The sequence below is a fragment of the Nipponia nippon genome, unplaced genomic scaffold, assembly GCF_047370975.1.
Source record: "Nipponia nippon isolate SJK-2023a ecotype South Korea unplaced genomic scaffold, ASM4737097v1 scaffold_1, whole genome shotgun sequence".
In the NCBI taxonomy this organism is placed as follows: domain Eukaryota; kingdom Metazoa; phylum Chordata; class Aves; order Pelecaniformes; family Threskiornithidae; genus Nipponia; species Nipponia nippon.
Window position 1 is genome coordinate 28,314,098 of NW_028262290.1, and position 8,081 is coordinate 28,322,178.

The 8,081-nt window shown below is 39.7% G+C and overlaps 1 long non-coding RNA gene across 4 annotated transcripts in view; it reads left to right on the forward strand.

Moving 5' to 3' along the window:
• The window catches only part of LOC148057278 (uncharacterized), a 58,827-nt gene that overhangs the window by 26,563 nt on the left and 24,183 nt on the right, over window positions 1-8,081 (forward strand). For 2 of the 4 annotated variants that reach the window (XR_015703051.1, XR_015703052.1), the window contains 3 exons: window positions 1,735-1,944; window positions 3,809-3,911; window positions 4,000-4,180. This is a non-coding gene — a long non-coding RNA (uncharacterized LOC148057278). Of the gene's footprint in view, window positions 1-1,734; window positions 1,945-3,808; window positions 3,912-3,999; window positions 4,181-8,081 lie in introns of those variants that run through there. The other 2 variants (XR_015703054.1, XR_015703053.1) reach the window with 1 other exon arrangement.

Here is an 8,081-nt window from a genome sequence, read left to right on the forward strand (position 1 = left end):
TTTCAGTTTCTTAGCTTACCACTGTGCTAGTTTCACTGTATTTGTGTTTCATTTCAATGCCTCAGGGAGGGAGATGCCCGACAGCTCTAGGCATTAGCCAACTGCTACCTCTGCCAGCACTGCTGCTTCCGTAGAACCCTCTGCATTCTTGATTTCTTCCCTCCAGTGCAGTCTTTTCCTTTCTTTTCAATCACTCCAGAATAGAAAATAAGCAACAATCTGCTCCCCATGTATCAGGTAATCTAGTTTCTTTGCCTTTTAAAACACTGTTGAACTTGTGTTCTCTCCACTTGAACCATTTATTCTTACATCAAGAAACATGAGCAAGCCTTCAGTCCTTGGGAGGATACATGACTGAACTCTGTAACTCTGCTTTTTTTCTGCTCTCCTACTTAGAAATAAAACATCAAGTTGATAGGCCCCATACCTAGTGTCATTTTCACATGTTTATTCTTACTTCATATTCAGAAAATTTTCTGAGTACCAGTAGATGTCACTGCAGTCAAAAGAAAGTTCCTAGGGGATTTTCACTATGAATAAAATTGCTTTCCTAACAAAATACAAATGATAAACTATTGTTATTTCTAGTACTACTCCCACATTTTTATATTTGGCAGATCAAATCTTTGAGAGGATGAAATATGCCTCAGGAAGGAATTCAGGATTTAGGTTCAGGTTATTAACTTATTCTGAAAGTCAAATGGTTAGGAATTTCTCAGCAAAACGTGTTTTCATTGGAAAAAAGAAACCGGTTCATTGAAATAGTTTGTTGAAGTGTGATGCTCTAATGAAAAATTTGTTATTAAAAAAACCCACCCCAATTTCTCCAATGTACAGTAGAATCTATTCAACATTAGGAAAGGAGATCCAAGGCCAAAATATTTCAAACTCCTTTGATTAGGGGATACATTTTAAATACAGAGGACTGGATGATTTGCGTAATTCTCCTTTGATTTATAGACAGTACTTGAACCCATCTCATGGAACAGGAGAAAAGGAGAAACATCAGTAGTTGAGGTGAAAGAGCATCTTTCCCTTCACCTTTGACTGTGGCACCTTTGGAAGGAAGAACATGTTATGGAAAAGGATAATGTCATGGTTAAGGCTGAGGGCTATATATTTAAGTTCTCTTTGCAGTTCTGCCAATGACTTTATTTGATACGGAGGACTTATTACCTCTGTACTGCATTTTTCTCATCCTCAAAATGAGGATAACACCTACCTCAAGGAATCAATGAAGATGAATTTATCAACTTTTTTAAAGGAATATGAGATCTCAAAGGATCATGTGAGTGAAAAACACAGTACTGATTCTCCCACTCCTGTGTTACAGAAAGTTGCGTTAAGCAAGAACTCAGGGAAAAAAAATCTTTCCCATTTCCCCTTCTGAATTTTTGTGCAGATTTGATATTTTGGGGTGTGTGTGGTTATTATACTTTGAAATGACATTAGGACATTTCAAAGTTGTTAGTAAAAAAAGACAGACCTATCTATCCTATAATGTGTAATATCTCGAGAGTTGGCACACTAGAAACGTAGATCTCTGCTAAAGGCTTTATTTTGTCCAAACATGCCAAAGGATTTGAACTGCTGTCTTTTTTTCTGTCTACATTTCACTCAATGTGTTTACCTTTCCGTAGGCTATTACTGAAACAGATATTTGAACCCTGGAATGGTAGATTTTAATCAAATGCCTGAAGCATGTTATTGAGTAAATCTCTGTGTTTCTCTCAGTCATTCCGATTGGAGATACTCCACTTCACATGGATAACTACATTATCTGTTTGGAGAGAGCATAAAGGGAGATGACTGAATAGTCCAGAGAGCAGAAAACCTGCTGGGTATGTGGGAGTGTGAGGTTCGGCTCCATGGGCTGAAATAAGCAAAGCAAGAACATCATGGCTGGAATCTTACTCCCACGTGCCTGCCTGAAACTCTTTTAAGGTCAGTGAACATCTGTCTTCCATCTGAGTTTGACCAGATAAGCTTTGTCCTTTAAAAGTAGCATGAGTGCTTCTCAGTAATACTTTTCTGTTTCGACACATCGTTTCCAACAAACAATTATTTCATCACAAAATAGTCTGCCAGTTTTACTTCAAACAAACCTATTCTGCAATGAAAAAGCTCAATGATAGAATGTATAGGGAGTGCCTTGCTGAACAAAAAGAACATTTATTTAACTAGTTCTCTCTGTTGCCCAACATCATCAAGGTTAGAAGTTCCTGGTATGTGGACTGGGGGTCATCATGGAATCATGTTAAACATTAAAACCAATGAACGTATCATTTTTGTCCGACTGTATTTTCATGAGCCGCAAGCACTTTCCTCCAGGGACCCGCTTTTCAGTTAGAGGATACAAACCATACCCATTGCAGCAGAGACACTGCTGAGAGGAAAGGGATATGTTCCATGAACAGAGATGTAGCTTTTGCTGGCAGTACTTTATTGTGTTACATGCCTCACAATGTAATGGTGTAAAAATATGGGCACAGAGGAAAGAAAAGCATTAGACAGACCAACATGAAGCATAGAGTAACTGTGGGTTTTACACAGGTGAATATTTGACTTTTTATTAAATGTAAGTAGTATTTGTACTGGCTGTGAAATTAGACTGCTGCCAGACTTGGGCTAACAGAGGAAAAAGGGCAATACAAAATACACCTATTCATGGCAAAAGTGAAAAAAGATGCTACTGCAGAGAGCAGTAGATGTAATACCTGATACTGTGCTTAAGGTCAGACTTTGCTGCAGCAGCTGCCAAGGTGTTGGTGTTGGAAGGTGTTGGAAAAGCGCTGGAACTACAGAAACTGTAGCTGGCTCTGTACCATCTCTTGTCTTCTCAGCAGAAGAAATCTTTGCTCCTGCCAATACAAAATAGGTCCTGCAGTGGTTCTGAGAAAAAACAGCACTACTGAATAACAATTAAATTCACTTAAAAATCCAACTCAAAGCAAATGAATGAGCAGCTTACCTGGAGGTTGTTCTACAATTGCTTGAAGTCACCAGAAAGAATTTCAGAGTGTTCAGTGGGTGCTAAATCAGTCCCTTAGCAGAAAGGAAGAGATGACTATGTTTTATAGGCTTCAATAAAACCACAGCCAAAGAAATGTAAGAGCTATTGGGTTATAATACCTTAACAATGGTATCTTACTTTGCAATTGAAGGAGGCTGGGAATGTAGTCTCACAGATGTGAATGCTCTAAAGATACAGCTGGGTAGACACTGTAGACATAAGGTAGACACATCTATGGACCTTATTGTTCTAGTTTGGATCAGGAGCAAGTTTGTGAATTCCCCCGCTGTCCTCAGAGTTCACACTGTGGAATGTTGTTGGAGCATGCAGACTGGATTTCTTTTTTTATGAAACTAAACTGATAGAAATGCTGCAGGAAGATACCTGCGCTCCAACTGCTAATGGGTGTTGAACGAGCAGAATCAGATTAGATTTAGTTTTCAGAAAAACTTTTAAACCAGACGTGGACATCACATCCTTGTCACCAACTCTTCTACCTTCCAGATTCTCTCCTTTTGAAACACACTACCTGCTGAGGTAAACATAGCTTAAATGACTTAAATTCAGTAATTTGTCTCCGATCCAAGAGGTGCTTGCAAAAGAGACCTGAACACCTATGCATGCATCAATGTCTGTGAGAAGTCAGCCTTAATTACACCCTACTTTTCCCTTTTGTATTTGTGTATCATCTAGTCTTTATTTGTGGCATGTGGAAGCAAACATTCCTTATCATCTCTTATTTTTCTCTATGCTTATTTATGTTGCGATAAATGTAAACCCTTTGTAATTCTGTAGAATGAGCAAAGGCAGATGCTGCTGCAACCTAGATGATGATTTTTTCTGTCATGTCGTTTCCATGCATTGCATGAGTACATCCTGCCACTTCCATCATTGTCTGGTGAGTACTGCTTTTGCCGTTGTGAGATTCATTCATTAAGAACAATTTTAATGACTAACACCTACTAACTTCAGTGATTCATCATCAGTTGTCTTCCAGAAGTCTGCCTTCCAGAAGTCAGCCTTTTATTCCCGAGGCTGATTCATGCAACGATTAGCTGGCAAAGCAGTAAGGCCAGGGACATAGGTCTGAGGCAAGTGGTATCCTGGAAGTCAAAATTGAAGTAGAGGACACCTGTGGCACTTGAGAAAATAAGACTTGTGAGATGATGATACCTGTGTAAGTAGCCTGCTGCTCAGTGTTCTGCCAAATAGAATAAGAAATTCCTGTTCTTTTTTTTTTTTAAATCATGTTTGATTTTAATTTTTTATTAATGGACACAAGGAATTTGCCACATGATGGCTAATATGGCTATAAAGATGTTTAATTACAAGCAGTTAATTCAAGGGTAAAAATTCTTTATGTTTCAAAGATTTTTTTCAGCTTTGCCCTTTTGTTTTACACTGTGTTTTCAGATCTTGAGTTATAGTTCGTTTTTTCTGCCCCTGTTTCCAAACTCAAGCTATAAAACTCCAACTTCACCAAAATGTAGGGGAGTCAGTGCAAGTCTTTCTACTGACTTTAGCTGGTATAGGAAGCACAATATGAGCCATACTGTGGCCCTTCTTTTACCAATGTTTTTAGTAGTTATCCTTCTGAGTCGTCCCACTGTAGCAGGATAGTAACAATCAGGTAAGTACTACTTTGGGGTTTACAGGCTGAACCTCCTTGGGCAATGAAAGAGGAGAAAGAAAATTCAAGTTGTGGAAGAAACAGAATGAACTAACCGGTAGAGCAGGTCAGGAACAAAGATCCTGCCTATGCTCTGACGCCCACTTTCCCAGATGTGAGAAAGGAGGAATACCTCCAGAAATTCAAGTTTATTTCTGTCTCCAGTCTGTGTTTAGAGAGCTCCCTTGTTTGCTTCTGTATTCCTGAAGGGATGGGAACTCTTCTATTAGACCTCTTTTCACAAGAACATGATGCAAAGCAGCACCTGATAGCAGTGCTTTGGTGGACTGAATACACAAAAAGGCCAATTACATTGATTCTGGAATTAGACATGATTTTGTGGACCTTTTACATTCTCAGGAGATACAAAGCTGTGTTTTCTGGAAAGGATATATAATAAGGAAAGCTCTAGTTAGAGTTGGAAACAATGATAAAGACAAGCTCTTTAATCAGGTCTTTAAAAACTGATGTAACTACCATGAAGAAAATAGCAGAAGGAGGTGTTACCAGTTTCCTTGAAGAGGCACCAAAGCTTATAAATATGCAATGAATCCATAAAAAAATGAGATCTTAGCTTCTTAGAAATGTTACTAAGTCTTTTGCTAGGACAAAGCTAAAAGGACTTCTGAAATAAAGTATATCGTCCTTCCACCCATATCACTGTCTGATCTGAATGTGACTTTAGAGGAGATCACTTGCCTGGGATTGAATCCAGTGGCTCTTACACTTCTAAAAGAGTGCTTGGATATCAGATGCCTGTGTGCTAAGCCGGGATTGCTTCAACAAGCCTGAGTTACATTCTGTACCTGCTGTTCTGCTCTTAGGAGTTGCGAGCAGGAACAGACAGTGACTCAACAGCCTTTTCAAGATACTGTTCACCGCAATACTGCATGACATAAGAAAACAGCAATAAAGTAATCCATACTCTATACTCTGTAATCTTCCTACACACAATTCAGCACTCTCCAGCTGTTAGCCAAACACAGCTGTCTTCTTCAGACTTCCTCTGCCTTGCCTCTCTGTATCAGGGGAAGTTGCAATAGTTTTATGGCTGAACTTTAGTCCTGAGCTCACTCATCAACATACCTGCTGACATGCTAAATTTGTATCCAGATTCAACATGTCAACGACCACAAAGCCCAGACATATGAATTCAGTCAGGGTCTCCATCTCAGCTCGGCACCAGAAAGTAAGCAACTGAGGTCTGTTGGACCTCAGTGAGCACTTCTAGCCTATTCAGGGCAAGGTCAAATAGAGCTTTCAACTACCCCTGAAGGTGGCTTAAAACACAGCAGAGCAGAGAGAAACATTTGTACCTGTATACACTTGTTTCATCTCCAGCAGCCTCTATTCCCAGTCACAGGGCAATAAACTAAAATACAAGAAGTGACAGCTAGTTTAATTCCACTTCCTTTAATATATTTCCTACATTCTGTGATTGTAGCTAGCCTGTTGATTTTGGCCTGGTTCACATGGAGTCAGCTGCCAGGTCTCAGGTGGGAGCTGTGACTAATGACTGAGCTACAGGAAAAAATAGCTACAGCTCTCTGCACCGGGATCTTGATCTGCTTCCGCACATCCAGGTGAGGAGGATGGTGGATCAGCGTCATGGCTTACGTGCTGGCTCACTTTCCTTGGTAAACCCACGCCCATCCTAAACTGGGCCACTTCCCATAAGGGTGCTCTGACTCAGCATCACACTCCTGTGACAATTTGGATTCACATTCAGTCTCCTCCTGAAGCAGCTGCTGTCTCAGGAAGTAGCTTTGTCTTTCTTCCCCCCAAATCTCCTTTCCTGAGGGGACTTTTGAACCTGAGGACCAAGATCGTGAGATCCCAGTTTTCATTTCCCTTGGAAAAGGTGATCAGGTATACATTTTCCCATTAATTCCCCAGATATTAAGTATGTTGAAGGTTTTTTTACAGAAACATTGTATCTCTAAATGTTTTATTTCTTGCTTTTTATTTCTACCTGGCCATTTATACTTATCTCCTCATAATCACATAGGAGCCTCTGGTAAAACAACTGAATACTCAGATGGCACATACAATGCTCACAATTTAATACAGTATAGGTTATGTTCTCCGTGCACGCTGCTATTTTATACTTACAGTTGTGTGGACACTTTCCAATATGCAACTGTGGCAACACACCTTCCTGAGAATTTTTCAAGCTTATCCAATATGTATGTGACTTTTTTTATTTAAAAAAGTAATAAATAATTTTAAAAAATCCTTCACATTGAGATGTTTCCTGAAAAGAGCCAGTCCATAGCAAAGACACTGAACATCTAAAATAAAATAACAATTATTTATTCTGACACATGGAAAAAGATGTCCAGGAGCTAGCTAATCAGTGTAAAAATACATACTGCTAGAATTCACAGAAAATTCAGGACAGCATAATGCAAGTTCTCCCAGCATTCAGTATTGATTATTATGCTGATATGGACATAAAAATAGGAGCATATGGCTGGAAGAGACAGTCTAGGTCATGATCTGTAGGCAGTACGGTTCATCCAAGTTAGAACACCCAGAACTCTGGGCAACTGAGGAAAAAATCTGTAGTTCAAAAGGCTGCAGAGACTCCACATGTACCTAATACTCTAGACTGCAAAGTATCTCCCATCATCCTGTACTGAACTTTTAGTCTTATACAGGCTAAGTGTCACAGCTGTGCCATGGGAAGCATGAGTGAGAAACTGAGAACATCTCCAGTGTCTGTACTAGCATAGTATATGTTAAACAAAACTCACTCGAAGACTGACTACTTTCCTCTCTATACAGAAAGGCAAGAGAAAAAAGACCTTTTAATTCAAACTTGGAAGAAAAACCCTCTCTTGATCAATATCTTCTTTAACCCTTAGCACCAGCCTGAAGCAATATAATGCACTATGACCCTCAAATCTATCTTGTAAACTTCCTCCCTGCAGCTATGGCAAACCTTTTCAGCTTCAAAGCTGAAAGCAAAACCTGCCTTCCCTAGAAACTAGAGCATTCATGTGGGCAAATCCTCCCTGGCCTCCACATGTGACAAGTAAAAAGCCTTGAGAACACATTATAAATGCAATTCAAGCTCATAAAGATCCAGGTACTTAGGATATGTCTCTGCCTATGTAACACATGACATATCTGAAGTTTGATTGCCCATACTCACAGCCTGATTGAGAAGCTTAAACATGGTCACCTAATGCCATTTGAGATGATGTAACAGCTGAAAAATCTGCACAGGTCTGGCAAATACTACCCAGATCTTGTAGAAGAATTTCTCTGGACTGGCAGCTGGAGGGCAGGAGCAGTGTCTGAAGACATGGCAGTAATTGCCCCTGTCTAGGGGACTGAAGTGAGCCACCAACTTCCTAGCCCCAGACATTTTCTTACTCTGTTATACAGCTCTTT